We start from the raw sequence: 16,553 nt of genomic DNA on the forward strand, positions 1-16,553 counted from the left end.
TCTGACAATATCAATGCTGATGAATCAAGGCCTCTCCTTCATTCAGATGGGAAGGTAAAATGGTATAGCTTGCTAGCAAATTGTTTGTAAATTCCCTATGAAACTAAACATCCCTATCACCAGATCTAACAATCATTCTCTTTGGTATTTACTAAGATATGTTGAAAACTTCACACACATGCACATGTACACACATGCACATGAACATGTGCACATACTTCCTCAGAAATATTTATTCATAATTATCCAAATGTAGAAGTAACCATGATACCCTTCAGTTGGTGAATAGAAAATCTAGACCAATCAGTGGTAAAAAAAAAAAAGAACCCAGACAAAATGTGGATATACACTACTAACCAAAAGAAGGCAATCTCCAGACTACATTCTGTATGTTCCCAACTATATTACACTCTAGATAAACCTATATGGCCAGTTAAAAGATCACTGGCTGTTGTTCGAATAGAAAAGGAAGGGATGAATAGATGAATATGCAGATTTGGGGTCAGAGAAACTACTGGGTATGACACTACAGAGATGGATAAATGTCATGACAGGATACTTTGGTGCACACTCCAAACAAAAACCGCAAACCAACTCCCTCATCCAAAAAATACAAAACCAAAAATAAAATACAAAGACTGAGCCCTAGTTAAGCACAGGCTTCCACATGGGTTCTTGAACTATACCAAATCTATTATTGTTTTGTAGCATCGGTTTGGGGAGAGTTTGTGTATTTATGGTGCTGATGTTATATGCATCTCTACCCTTTTATTTATTAAATTTTCTTATCAACTTAAAACTTCTGTAAAAGTCAATGAATGGTTTAGATGGCAGAGGGGGTCAGGGATCACTGGCCTCTCAGTTTCTCTTTAGGAAAGTGAGCTGTGGAAAACCAAGCAAAAGTGTTTCTGTCTCTATGGCGCTATGAACTGGAGAATTTGCAGGAAACCAAAGGAAACCAAGAGGCAACACTACTACCAAGAACTGGTGTCCACTATGCATTGATGAAAAGAGATGAAGCCCATTTTACCAACCTGAACCTTTTTACATGGGGTATTGCATGGCTTAAACCTCTGGAACTCTATTGAATTGTTAAGGGTTCCTAAGCATTTTCCTAGCATGGAGTTCCTCTTTTCAGTAAATCCTACTTCTCACTGAGTACAGAATCAAAGCAATTCTACAGCACTAAATTTCAATTGTTTCATATGGAGCCCAGTACATAAAGGACCCCAAAAGAGTGGTTACTACTGGATTATAGCTGCTTCAAATATTTAACTTTCCATGAATAGTCACTGACGTTTTGAAGGTTAAGTCATAACTTTTCCATCCAAGCATGTAGGAAAGCATTCACTGATTTTGTGTTTCTTCATTGACTAGAATATAAACATGGAGGAGACTGTTAGGACTCATGGCATCTGAGGGAGAACTTACATGATTTGTTCACCTATGTTATATATAAAAATAAAACTATAGATTGTATATGCAAATGTAGAAAAAATTCAATTGTTTGTATGTGAATTATATGTATTTTGAGAACAGATCAGGTATATAATAGTCCCACTTATTATTAGTTTCATTTCTTTTTGCAATTTCATAACAGTGGCCTAAAAATAGTAGCTAGAAAGTTCTAGAAAATCCATACATATGTGTTAAGTTACACGACATTTTGAGTACTGGGATAAATTCTCATTCTATATTGCTTCTTGCCCAAAATGTAAGTCATTTCTTTGGTCAGTGTATCTGCTCTGTATATCTTGCTTGTTACCTCCACTGTCAGAACCATTTTTGGAATAATGCAGGGTCTGTATGCAAATCACTCTGTTATACTTAGCAATGTGTCCAAAACAAGTCATGATATTGAAATTTGGATATGTTAGAAAGAAACTGTGGAGAGTGTCTTCTTCAAGTGAAATGCAAAGTTCTCCACTTAAGGTGGTTTTATAGAGCTCTCATGTTGTTAAATCGTGTACTAGGTATAATTCATAAATTAATATATGTTATAGATATTATGTATGAGAGAAAAACATAGTGCATATAGGGGCTGGTATTATTTGTGATTTCTGTTATTCACTGCATTCCTAGAATACAGTCCCTGTGGATCAGGGTTATGTACCTTCAGCTTTCCACAACCCTAATGTTGTATGTTTAATGGAGATTTTGTTCTGTGAATATTCATCCAGTTTGTAATTCTACTAAGAAAGTACATACTTACATACACTTCCCTTACTAAGAAAGTAGCTCTCATTTGTTCAATTCATTGTGTACCATACATTTCTATGCATACATAGAGATGTATTTCCTTTCATTTGCATATGCATATTTTATAAGTCAGATTTATTAGAATTTACATTTTCACAGGTGGAACTTAATGGTATGGCTCTCTGTGGTGTGGCCAAGAAAAAAATAAGGCAAGAAGAGGGAGGAAGAGGTTGAGGCTTATTATTGAGTACTATAAATGGATGTCCAAAATTCCCAATGGAAAAGAACACACCTAAGCACATCATTCATGGGGACTTCCAAAGTTTGTTCTCAGTAACTGCTTTCACTTACTGCATAATTTTAATAAATCCATTTATGGCTTTGAAATGTGAAGTGTCCAAGTGAAAAGAAGAAATACTTAAAAGAGGAAAACTGAAAAATATTAAAAGTTGGACAGAATTACTGAAAAACAGCCAGGTAGTGTGACTTTAATTAATATAAAGGGCAAACGTCTGGCCATCTTTCAGTATTTGTAAGAGCTCTACTCATTAAGATGTGTAAGGATGGCTTTGAATCATTAGGAAAAGGTGAAGTTATGTGTCTATCTTAGCATATTCTGGGCAAAAGAAATTAAAACAGTTCATGTAGATTGAGTTCCCTCAAAATCATTAAAGTTAGTAAGAGTGAATCCCTAAGTTTTTAAGGCATGCAAATTTCATTCTCTTTCCCTCTTTCTTCCTCTCTCTCTTTCTCCTTCTCTCTCATCTCTGCTCTATCCACCTTCTTTCTCATTCCTGCCCCACCACATGCATATTGTATTTGTGCATAATACTTATTTGGGATTTGATTTTGATGTTACTGCTGAGGAGGACTTATATTTAAGGAAACACTTTTGTAGGACAATTTAAGTACTTGGAAATAATCTTACATTTTTATTTCTCATATCGAAAAAAGTATGTTGGTATATATTCATTATTCATTTAAGTTCGGTCAACTCTCAATTATCTCTGGTAATAGAGAGTAGGGATAAAATGAGCAGGTGAAATCTATTTCTAGTCCCCAAACACAACTTCCAGTCTCTTTCTCCTGAGTTCTTCACTAGAAGCAGTTCTTCCCTTTCTTTGTAGACTCATTTCAATTGTGGAATGACCTTAAGAAAAACAACCCAAGTCAGAGTAGGGGGCAGGTGTGTGTGTGAAAGGATGATCTCAAATCCTTTCTAAAATTAAGATAGCAAACATAATCTGTAACTCTAATTTTAAAAAAGCTGGGCTGCTTTTTTCAAACATTGTCACTACCAAAGATGAGTAGAATGTCCTTCATTAAATGGTGGTATTTTGTAAGGCATTCATTCATTTAGAAGACAGTTTTTTCTCCTTACAAATGTATTTTAACTTTCAGAATAGCAGTTGGATGTTTAAATATAATAGCTTTATATAGTTTATAATTTACAGAGGAGGACAAATAAGTGCTGGCTTAATAAAATTATTAACTATAGAACTAAGAACAGCTTACATGCATGACCTCCAAAGAGCTACCATCAGGATAGGTTTCCTAGCTATTCCTTCACTAGCAATAGTATTGACTTTTTAAAAGTAAGAGTGAATAGCATTTATCCAAGGAAGAATCAATATGAAGCTGAAATTCCAAGGTCTTAACAGCTAATCTTGAAGAACATCACTCAGAGGAGAGATTGCTGTGGCAATGAACATACATCCAGAAATGTAAAGGATGAAATAACTGCATAAAACACATATACACTAATCTGTGTACAGTTTTGAAACCTGGAAGTTAATAAATACTGGAGAGTGGATATTCAGGTTACTGCTCCTTGCCCCAGTAGGAATTCTGCATTAAACAGAGAGAAAACAAGATCCTCACAGACACATAGGAAAAGGACACTATAATTTTATACACATTGTTCTGAGGGATGTCAATAACTATTGATTACTTTTCTTTGTGAAAACCCAATAAAATCCTATAAACTGGCCTTATCTTTGATGATACAAAAGGTCAGAATATTTCAGTAACATTATCAGAGATGCTGTTTTCTTGTTCTCTTTTCAAATTCATCTCAAGAATCTAATTTGATGAATATTGTATAGGGAAACTCTGTGTTCCCCATAAGGGTAGGGAAGGGGGAACGGAAGCAAATGCAGCTCTGAGAAACAGTGTCCCAAGTGAGGACAAGAATGTCCTTCTAGAGTGTATGGTGACAAACACCTCTGTGGCCGTGTTTGTTGTGTGTGCTATTCTTGAACAATTTCTATTTACAATATCTATTGTAAATGTGTAATTTATATACCTACCTATATTATATCATTGATATATAATATAGATAATGCCCACTTATATCATATATAACACAGCAAAGATCTATTTATATTATATAATATGTATGTAACATAGATATAATATCTATTTGTAGTATATATTCAACAATATCCATTTACCCTAGATAGCATACCAACAACAGAGCAAATTAAAGATATCATCATAGTTTTATTGAGGTTACTTACAGAAATCTGGATGGAGGTTTACTAACAAGAGCAGAAATGACTCAAAGACATCTGCATTACTAAAAGGCCACCCCAAAGTGGATGACGAATCATCAATGCTAGTAACCTGGAGCTCATTACACAGCCTTCATGAAGTTCAACATGTTTAAGAGAGACCTTTCCAGATGGTTCTGTTGGTCTGAACCTCATTTAGGCTGCATTGGTGACTTAAGAGTCTTCTAGACAGGTCCCCTGTTTCTTCATTTTCCAGGTGGCTTGGGTGGTGGAACCTTGTCTGAGTAGATCTCTTAGCAGACCTAATTGCTTATAGAAGCTTAGGGAGTGAGGAGCCTAGTATATCTAGTTAGTTTCAGGGAATTCCTGAAACCTTTGAGTTGTTTACCCAGCTTCCTGGAGGATGGAATATTTCTTCTACCTCAGAGAACATCCTGTGTCTTAAAAATCTTTCCTCCAAAATGAACATTTTTATCTGAGTGGAAATTACTACACAGTAATGTTAACTAAGAAAAAATGGTATCTGGAAGAAAGGAGAAATTTTTAGTAAGTATAAGAGGTGTAAAAATAGAAGAAAGAAAAATATGTATGAGTCCATTGTGATATCTTTTTGAGATACTTCTCAAGTGCTTGCTTGGCTACTAATGGGATTTGAAGTTGTCACTGGATTGTGAGGGCTTTACTACCATCAATGAAGTCAACTTTGATGACTTTGCAATCTAACAGCATTACCAGGAGGGGTTGGAAAATTTCAGAGATGGAGTCTAGTTGGAAAAAGTATATCACTAGTATCATGTTGTTAGACATTATTTTCCATGCCTTCCTATTCTCTCTATGTGCTATAAGATGAACACCTTTCCTCTACCACTTCCTGATGCCAAAATCTTCTATTTCAACTACCTATCTCAGCACATGGTAGGCCCTTAACAATGGAGCCTCAACCATGGGCTAAAATTGCTGAGACCATGAGCCCAAATAATTATTTTCTTCATTAAACTGTTTATCTCAGGAACTTGTTAACATGATGAAAAGTCAAACACATGACTTGATATGGTGTGCATGGGTTATCTAGTTCTACAGTTAGAAAATTTTGAACTGAAAAAACATATTACCTGTGGTCCATGCAAGAGCATTAAAATCCAAGAAGATGAGTGGAATAAAATATTCACTTGGTTTACAATGGGTTCTTCACTGATCTTCCTCTATTTCTCCAACTGTTGTCAGTGTGTCACAGTAAGAGAAAATGTGGATCTCATACCTGACCTGAGATATGCCAAAATACTTCTTTTTTTCTTAGTTATGGTTTTATTGCTGTGAAGAGACAACATGACCACAACAACTCTCATGGAGAAAATGATTTAATTGGGGCTGGCTTACAGTTTCAGAAGTTTTTAGTTCATTTGTCATCATGGCAAGAAGCATGGCAACATGATGGCTGACATGGTGCTGGAAAGGCCAAGAATTCTACATTTTGGTCCACAGGCAGCAGAAGGAGACTGAGCTACAATGAACATAGCTTGAGAATATAAGACCTCAAAATTGATCCCCTCAGTGACACACTTCTTCCAACAAGGCCACACCTACTGCAATAAGGCTAAACCTCCTAATAGTGCCATTCCCTATGGTCAAACTTTCAAACACGTAAGTTTATGGGGGCCATTCCTATTTAAGCTATCAAGCTTCCTTCAAGATAAGAAAAGGGATTCTCTGTAACTGTCTTCCTTAAAATGAGGGACACACTTTAAGTGATGTAGCAGAATTGCAAAGGATGATTGTCAAATTAAGGACATAGATTAAAAACTCCTTCAGCACATATCCATAGAAACATATCTATTTAGAACGTCTGTATTTGTTCACAGTGTGTTAACTTTCCATTTCTTGTGTATCTGCAAACATAATCAACCTGTTCTTGAATGTAAACCTCATCGTTTTACAAACTAGATGCCTTTTAGAAAGGCTTTCTGTCTTTGGCTGTCAAACCCAAGGCCATTGTGTATAAAAAGGTACTGAGGAATTCTTATGATTTATTATGCCTTTGATCCATCAATTTAAAGGTCTCAGTGAGTAGGACTATTATAGTTTATAACTTTAAGGAGCAGACTTCTAGAATGTATTCAAGAACACCAGCCTTAATGTTTGAACAGTAAACATCTCTAAATGCTGAGTTACTGTCAGACTACGTTGGTCTGAAAAGAATGCTAACTACAAAACAGGAGATAAAACCTTACAAATACTGATTTAGAATCACTGGGTTCTAAATGTCTTAATCCAAGTCCAGGAGGTTTTCATGGGAGATCTTGAAAAAACTATATACAACCATTTCTATTTCTTCCAGTTGACATGCTTTTCTTTGACTTTGAAAGATATGAGAATGCCTACAAAAATTATAAGAAGCCTTCAATATGCTAACAACATCTCCTGCATGTCTTAGTTAGTTAAACAGTCTCCAAATTGTAGATTTTCACTAAATCTTAGTCTAAAAGTTACCTACGCTCCGTGAATTATAATGGTTTTGGACTCGCTATAGTTTGAGTCATCTATTTGTTTCCTGGATTCAGCTTGCTCTTTCAGGCAAGCCTACAACTAAATTATGCCAAATTGCTGGCTGTCTGTTCCATCTTCTCACATCTTTGAAGAATTGCACTCTTCCATTTGAAAGTACATCGGGTATCAAACTAACATCACATATGGGAAGATTTTTCTTATTATCATCAATCCTGCTGTCACGAGTGAAACCCCCCCCCCTTAGTTCTGGATTAGGCTATCAAGATCCAAAACAAGCTGCTCAAGTATCCGTATTCTTGAACAGGGTAGGAAAACGTTTCCTCTGAAGAGCCAGATGGAAAATATTTTCTTGGCTTTGCGGGCCATGGGATGCCTGCCGCAGCTTCTCAACACTGCCAGAGAGGCTGAAGGCCTCCTGGACTGGACTCTGATGAGTGGACATGGATGGATGCCAACAAAATTGTATTTGTGGATAGTGAAGGTGACAGTCATGTAGGGTTTTTTTTTGTTGTTTGTTTTTGTTGTTGCTCAAGAAATATTCTTTTGCCCCACTACCAATTATTAGATATAAAATCCATTCTTATGTCATGAATCATGAGAAAGATTGGATGAGGAGTCTGCGGGCTGGGTTTGGTGCTGGAGTCAGAGTTTGATACAATCTGTCTTCAAGGACAGTTTCATTATGTGAAGACTTCATATACACATGTTCTTGTAGGATAGAGGACCATTGATATTTAACTCACATTTTGTAGATCCGTTTCTTTAACAAAATCTAAATGACAGAGGTTAGGGGAATGAGGGAAAAATCAGTTCTCAAAAATGTTGATCCAGGCTGAGTCACTTAACCAAGGCAGCTGTGGGTCACAGATATACCTGTTCTTGATGCATTACTGTAGTTATATGCAAGGGGCTTGCCTGCCTTTGCATCAAAATGTACTCATTCTCTTACTGGTTATATTTTGTAACATCAAAAGGAATGTGCTTACTTTCATAGTATATGAGTAAATATAGTATCTTTCTATTAAAGTGAAAATAAATCAGTATCTAACTGCATTGTTCAATTCTTTACTTAGTCTACAGGTATGAAATTATAGAATAATCACTCCATATAGTAGTTGCAAATTATAGCCTATACATTATATAATATAATGTTATATAATATATTATACTACATATTGTATATGATATACTTAAAATAGTATATAATACACATTTAAATTATATCATAATCATAATAAATATTGCATAAATCATGGTATAATCTATCTATAAATTATAGTTACACATATGTTAAAATTAAGTATACACAGTATCTAAATCATTTGTTTATAGCATAGTCTTAGGATAGTGATCAACTTTATAAGATATTTTTTACATCAAAATATTAGTCCCCCAATTTTTTTTTTGAGACAGGGTTTCTCTGTATATCCCTGGCTGTCCTGGAACTCACTCTGTAGACCAGGCTGGCCTCGAACTCAGAAATCCACCTGCCTCTGCCTCCCAGATAAGGTCTCAGTGTTCAGCCTTGGCTGGCCCGTAACTCCTCATGGCCACTAGGCTAGCCTTAAACTTGAGCAATCCTCCTTTCTCTGCCTCCCAAGTATTACTCTGAATTTACATGTCATGATGCTTGACCTCAAATCATGTATTCAAAATAAGGACATTATAGACTTTAGCTCAAATATGTTGGTTATTCACATGAAATTCAGATCCAAAAGTTAATGTAGTCTTTATACTATGAATTTAGAACTATTTATAAAATTAACATATTTAGTTCTAAGAAACTGGGTTAAATATGGTGATTCTTGTATTGTTCTTGATGATGCACTTTGTTTTCTCATTCTAAATATAAAACTGATGAAGAGAACTAGACAAGGAGGACTTCAGTGTAGTCCTGGCCTTTTGAACACAGGATTAGTGTGACCCTTTCTTCCAAAAAAACAAAACAAAACAAAAAAACAAAAAACAAAAAACAAAAAACAAGGAATGGGAATAGGAAGAGGAAGTGGACTTCTTCTTTTCTTCCTACCTTTGTTTTTTCCTTCATTTCTTTTGTATGTACATATCTTGGTAGTACTAGGGATTGAACCTGGGTTATCGTGCCTGCAAGGCAAACACTCTGCCACTTAGCTATATCCAGCTCTAGAGTTAACAAAAGTGGACGCCTAGTGATCTAATGTAATTAAAGAAACACGGAAAAATGCCTCCTATTATATTCTGTGTTTTGAGCCTTGTTATAATCTTTCTCCACATTGTAGCCCTTTAAAATACCAATTGTGTTCGGCGTTACTTACTCTTTTTCATGTTAGCCTACAGACTCTTGGAGGGAAGAGGACATTTTATTTCCTAATCTTAGGAACAAGAAAAGTGCATAGATTAGCTTGGATGCTTAATATAATTTTGTAGATGATGCTGGAGAGATGGCTCGACAACTAAGAGAGTTTCTTGGGGCTTGGGGCTGCTGTTCTTGTAGAAGACTAGATTCAGTTCCCAGCACACTCGTGGGGAATACTGCAACCCCCTGTAACTCCAGCTCTAGGGCATCCAACTTTAATTTCTGTCCTCTACAGACATTCCTATATACTTGCTCATACACACACACACACACACACACACACACACACACACACACACACACACACAGAAAGAGAGAGAGAGAGAGAGAGAGAGAGAACTTTAAAAAGAACAAAGTATATACTTTTTAAAAAAAAAAACCATATTGCTATCAAATGGTATTAAAAATCAATTTGCTTAGATTTATTATGGTAAAAACTATCATGCATTTCTGCCTCTACCTTTGTAAAGAGGGCACGGTGGTCTTGACTGTTATCTTTGCCTAGGAGCTCCTGTAAAGCAAAGGAAATAAAACCACAAATCCAAGGTCCTCATATTGGAGCCTTATCATCTCCCACTGTGAGTATTTTCACAGCAGATAAACACTTCCTATAACTTCCAATATAAACAGAGATCGCTCTACACTTTTGAGTAAAAACATGATGTGTAGTGCCCAGGGCTCGGGCCTGAGTGTTTAGAAAGGGTCCTCACACTGCTGTTCACTCAGTGAGGCCACAAACTCTGCTGTACACTGGGTGAGGGCAATGGGGAATCTCGCCATTGAGGGGGTTGACAGAGGGCACAGAGTTGTGTCACTTGTTTTTATTACTGACATACCTGAGTTCTTCTCTGATTGTGGTAAAGTACATAAGATGTCAAAATATAATTAAAGTGATTTTTAAGAACCCTGATTGGTGCCCCTTGAAAATGCTAATCATTTTTATTGTATTGCACTTGCAAATCTAAAAAAATGGGTAAAGTAACAATTTTGATACCCTAAGGGCTATAAAACCATTTGTAAGTAAGCTCTTTAGTCACACAATGGCTCTGCCTGCACCCTGCTCTTGAAGTTAAGCATCATAAGAAAAAACGTCTGAGCTACTCAGTAAATCAGCAAACTTCCTATCAAATTTTCTTGAACTCACTCAGAAACATGATTAACATAAAGAGAGAGAGGCATCTGTGAAAGTAGCTGCCCTTCTTTCGAAGGCAAGAGTTTGCTAGTTTTCACAGGCTAAGTGTGCCTTTCTCTCTCAGCCGTGTTGTGTTTTGGTGTGATAAAGGTACATTGGCATTTGCTAGACAGTCTTCAGCTGGCCGCAGATCCATTAACCATTAATTCCAGAGTTCATCTTCACTGTCAGCTTGACAGGATTTAGAATCACCTAGGAGACACAACTCGGTGTTTCCAGAGAGGCTGAACTGTGGCCGGAAGGCCCATCTGAAGTGGGAATTTCAGGGTTGTGTCATGATAGGCAAACTCATGTGACGTTTTGCTGAAGCAGACCTATGAGTGGAGACGTGGTATTAGAGAGAATTATAAGTAGAACCCAAAAGACAGTGATGTTGCGCTTGCATAGCTAGCCCTGCAATGCTTTGTAGGTCTCACATCTACGCTGATCTTCACTTCATTGAGAGAAGCATGGCAGAGAACGTTTCCTGGCATTCCAGCTGATTTTGCCCACTTTCACTGACTTGTGCCAATGGCCAGAGGCCAGGCTGTTTCTGCTGGATCGTGCTGCTGCTGCTGATTCATTCTTGGTGACACTACTGAACTGGACTGCTGGTATCCTGACAAAGGGAGATTGGAATTGCACAAAGAACTACTTCTAAACAGGTCCACATCCCCTTGTCCTATTTACCATATTTTCTCCCTTACTTTCAGAGAGTGGGCTTGAAAGGGGGTCGAAGCATTTGTGAACCCATATTAAAGTAGGATTTGAAAAAAGCCATCAACAAAGGAGTTCACATGGCTCCAGCTGCATACATTGCAGAGGATGGCCTTGTCATGCATCAATGGAAGGAGAGGTCCTTGGTCCTATGAAGGCTCGATAGATGCCCCAGTGTAGGGGAATTGAGGGTGGAGAGGTGGGAGTGGGGGGGGGGTGAATGGAGGAACACCCTCTTAGAAGCAGGGGCAGGGAGGATGTGATAGGGTGTTTCCAGGAGGGAGGGAAACTGGAAAGGGGATAACATTTGAAATATAAATAAAGAAAATATCTGATAAAAATAAATAAATACTAAGATAATACATGAATAAGAAAGAAAGAAAAATCTAAGCCTACACACATCCTGGATATGTATGGGACCAATTGACAGGCTGGGGTCCCAGACTGAATACAAAGGAGAAAAGAGCTGAAAGGTGTCATTTACTTCTTGGCTTCCTGACAGAATATAAATATCTTCCACCCATTCATTCTGCCATACATTCTCCGTCCTGATGTACTGCACACTCAGTGAGCCAGAAGGAACTCTTCTGCTCTTAAGTTGCTTTTATCAGGAGTGTTGTCATGGTGATAGCAGAAGTAACTAATACGCCCTACCTAATTCTCTTGTACAGTAGTTCTAAGAAAATATGTCCCAAGATCTGTGGTGGATACTTGAAAGCAGAGATAACATAGGACTCTATATATTACTTTAAAAAATATATACACATGAATCTATGATAAAGTTTAATTCAGTAAGAATTAAACTTCATGTTAAGAATTTGAATTTGATCCATGAAGGTGGTTTGAAAAGCAGAAGTTTGAGTGAGGCTTTCAGGAGCTCTCACTAAGTGTGGGTGTGGACTGGAAGAGTTAATATTGTCCTAGAAGAAGGATGACATTTGTGCTAGAAGCAATCTTTGCTTGTAGGCCTTGGGACAGCAGATAATAACAACATGACTTAGCATGGGGCTCTTCACACCTTAGAAGAGGCGCCAGAAAAGAAAAGAAAGTTCAGCATTGTGGATCAGGGAAAGCACTTTGAATTAAGCACCCTGGAGTCTGAGGTCAAACTTCTGGGCAACAGATCAGTCATACGTTTCATGAAGCCTCCAGTGTGGGTGGCTTTCTGTATTGACAATACAGAACACTCTGAATAGTCTCACATTATCACAATTTGTCCTGACTTCTTGGGGAGAAAACATCAACATCTTCCCTATGTTCTTGTGCCCCTGGCTACCTCTGGCCTGAGTTGTTTCTCTGTAATAATCCGTGACTTGTGAGTATAAAGTCTCTCTGTGAGATTTAGGAATCTGAAAAATTTTTGAAACTGATGACTTTGGGAACTTTCCAGACTTGAAAGTGATGTCAGAATAGCACACGTGGTCATGTATGTACTATTTCTTTTAAACACTGCAGATGCTCAACCATTGCACTGAGCTTAGATTCCGTTTTCAACAACAGAGCTCCCTGGGGCGAGTGATCTCAGAGCATTCAAACCTACTGAATCAGGAAGGTGAGAGAAGATGGGGAAGCAGCATTATTAATAATGTGCCCTGGCTATTGTCTGTACTCTAAAGGTAAGTAGCACTGTCCTAGAGAATGAACATCAACTTCAGAAGACATTAACCTCATCTGATGAAAAGAAAATGTTAGAGAATCCTAGGAAGCTACAAGCCCCATATCCTGTATCTTTATTCTCAGCATTCCAGGTTACAGCAACACTGGAAAATAACCCAATGTAGAATGCAAGAGCCAACAGTGATGAGTCTGGGCAATTCCTTAGTATCATTTGGATTTCTGCTTTTCCAATCTGGTCATGCTTTCCATTGGAACATATGGTTCAGAGAATTTGAGTTCAAGCCAGTGATGAGCTGGCTCTGGCTTATGACAAATTCGAGTATTGGTTGTGCATATTTTTTCACAGCTCTATGTTCAGGGAGAATCACATTAGTAGGTTGGAATTGGTCATTGGAGAGCTAGGCTCAGAGGATAAAGCACTTGGTGTACAAAATTGAGGACCTAAGTTCTGATTCCCAGAACATAGGATGAAAATCCTTGAGTGGCTACAGTGTAGCCAGTGAGAAATCTGGTCTCAAAACCCAAGGTGGGGGTGATCAAGAAAGATACCTGATATTTATGGCCTACACACACACACACACACACACACACACACACACACACACACACACACACGCATGCGCACATCATATATATGCATACACACAGATACACACACAGTACACATACATAGACATCTTTACACATGTGCATGTGTGTGCATGAACACACACATGCATATACACAATACACATATACATACACTTACACACACATAAACACATATCTTTCTTTACACCTGCATGTCCACAAGTGCACATACATCTTTATACCACCATGTACACAAGAGTGCTCTCTCTGTCTCTGTCTCTCTCTCTCTCTCTGTCTCTCTCTGTCTCTCTTTCTCTCTCTCTCCCTCACACACACACACACACACACACACACACACACACACACACACACACCATAACAAAACAAAAGCTAGACAATGGGCGAAAGAGGGTGTGGTCATCAGGAGTGTTGCCGCCCAGAAACTGATCCCACTGGTTGTTCTATCCCAGTACTCCCTTGGTGACAACCCAAGGTAGTGCTGAAGGGCAGCACTGATATTTTCCTCATCCTTCTGTCTGCATTAAATAAGACAATTGTGATTTGGTTTTAGGGACCCAGCCTTTATAAAGATGCTGCGTGCCATAGCTGCCAATGAAAAGATTGATTGCCTGGTACAAGACAGGCTATTTGCCTACCTGTGTCAACCTGAAGGAGATAGGATACATTCTAAGTTTATAAGGGATAGCACAGAGAACTTAAAAAAAACCATTGAAATGTCAAGAATTACCTGTCATTCAGTTTTCACATGACCATTATCATAATGCTAGAACCATAATAGTCAAGCTTTGAAGTCAAAACTATGAGGTGTTTGTTCTTTCTTTCTTTCTTTCTTTCTTTCTTTCTTTCTTTCTTTCTTTCTTTCTTTCTCTCTTTCTCTCTTTCTTTCTTTCATTTTTTTTGAAGTTGAATAAAGGGATTCTTTCCCTGCGCCTTGTCATCAACTCATTCACAGAAAAGGGACTGTGAGAGCCAATACAGGAGTGATGGGAGGCCCTGTGCTCAGGCCTTCTCTTTGTGGTGTCACCTAATAGTGAAAGTATAGGCGTGCTGGTATTCCTTTCTGGCTCATCTTTCATTGTAACTTAAGAGTGCGAGATAAGCAGTTTTATTGTGAGAGACAACTGATTGAAGGCACAACTCGTTCTGTCAAAAGGAGTAGAAAGTTCTTTTTTCTGAGGTTAAGATCTTTGGGGGCAGAAATGAAAAGCTGGCTGATTTCTGCCTTTACTTTCACCAGATTTCAGTATTTAAAATATTTACCTAGTGCCTTTGGCCATTTTGAAATGATGCCTTGGTTGGGTTTACATTTTATTTCTCTAGACTGAACTCAGGCATGTTGAAAAGTCCAAGGAAGCTTTAGGTGAAAACCCAACTTGTTAGCTCTGCCCAGATTAACGCATGTGTGTATAGCAGTTTGGAAATACCACTTGAATGTAGGTCTGTGTGCCTCTTCTTCCTTGCAAACTTATTTTCGAAGAGATCACTTAAAAGAGAGATCCATTTGAGAAGATTCTTAATTTTTACTGAAAGACTATGTTTTTATAAAGCTAATTCACTTTCCTAACGTTTTCTTAAATCACCCCTTTTATGGCTTTTCTGGTAGAGCCAGGAACACAGCTCAGAGTCCAGGGAACATTTATTGAGCACTTACTGAGTGCCAGATGGTCTCCTAAGTACTAGATATACCTTATCTCAGTTAATCCTCCCACTAGCTCTGGGAGATAAACACAGTCCTGATCCGAGTTTACAGATAAAGGAAAGTAAAGCTTAAAGGGCTGAGAAGCAGGCCAAGGTCAAACGGCTTCTGAGAGGTGGAGGCCCAGGCTAGGTGATCTGAAAGCCAAGGCTGTGCTCTTAATCTCTTCCCACTTGGTCTCACACCTATGGTACTACAGAGCCAGGGGAAAGCCCGGAATCAATCTATCACATGCATGTCATTCTGAGACAATTTTAAGTCAGTCCGAGGCGGTTCCTGGAAAGCTGTTCTGTGGGTGACTTGATATAATTTTATTAAGTTCCTAAAAGAGACATTTCAAGTCTTGCCGTGGTATTAGGCAGGACATCTCAAGTACTTAAACAACAAACCTTGTCTTCTAATTATTGCTGGTAATTGATCGGTAATTGATCGGACAACTCTAGTTAATCAATCAAGTTATCCTCAAAGAGTTTCAATCGTATGTAGGGACATGAAAGCTTCTCTCCCAATACTGGGTAATGTGATGATGGCTGCCTCACCACTGCCTTTGCCAGTGAACATTCTGGAACTTTCAACTTTCTTACCAGTTAGCAGTCCCATGTTTCCTTTTGCCGTTCCACCCCTACTGATTTCTCTTACAGATGTGAGCTCCTGTATGCATTTCATTTATTTCCCAGTGGGCTGTAGGCATGTTGATGAGTGCTTACAGGTATAGTGTGCATGCTTTGCAATGCATAGGCTTTTATCCTCAGCTTCATGATGAGAGGAATTTCTACCCAAGAGATACACAGAGAGTCTAGTGAGCCCAGAGGAAAGCACTGGATACAGCCCAAACTCTGATATCCTTCTTATTACTATCTTTTTTTTTTTTTTTTTTTGAGGCAGGGACTCATGTAGGCCAGGCTGGCCTCAAACTTCCGTATGTAGCTGAGGATGACTTTGAACTTTTAGTCTTCCTACCTACACCTCTCAACTGTTGAGATTATCATCCTGTACCCACACACCTGCCTTAAATAAGATTTTTGTTTTTTTTGTTTGTTTGTTTGTTTTTTGTGTTTTTGCTCTGATTTACTTTATTCTAAGGAACACCTATGGATACAATGCACAGCAAACCCAGAGAACTAAGATACACTTTATATTCCATACTTGACCTCAATTTCTACTCTGAGATTTCCCTTCTCTATCTAAACATTAAGGATAAGACGATTC

General features: G+C 38.0%; 1 protein-coding gene and 1 long non-coding RNA gene across 12 annotated transcripts in view; one reads left to right on the plus strand and one right to left on the minus strand.

The window, feature by feature from the left end:
• The window catches only part of LOC116069269, a 36,278-nt gene extending 24,932 nt beyond the window's left edge, over positions 1-11,346 (plus strand). Inside the window, exon 3 of the long non-coding RNA XR_004109950.1 lies at positions 11,154-11,346. This is a non-coding gene — a long non-coding RNA (uncharacterized LOC116069269). The remainder of the gene's footprint in view (positions 1-11,153) is intronic.
• Tenm3 (teneurin transmembrane protein 3) overlaps positions 1-16,553 on the minus strand; it is a 1,282,613-nt gene that overhangs the window by 647,730 nt on the left and 618,330 nt on the right. The gene's annotated exons all lie outside the window — the stretch shown is intronic.

The sequence above is a fragment of the Mastomys coucha genome, unplaced genomic scaffold (assembly GCF_008632895.1).
Source record: "Mastomys coucha isolate ucsf_1 unplaced genomic scaffold, UCSF_Mcou_1 pScaffold22, whole genome shotgun sequence".
Taxonomy (NCBI): Eukaryota; Metazoa; Chordata; class Mammalia; order Rodentia; family Muridae; genus Mastomys; species Mastomys coucha.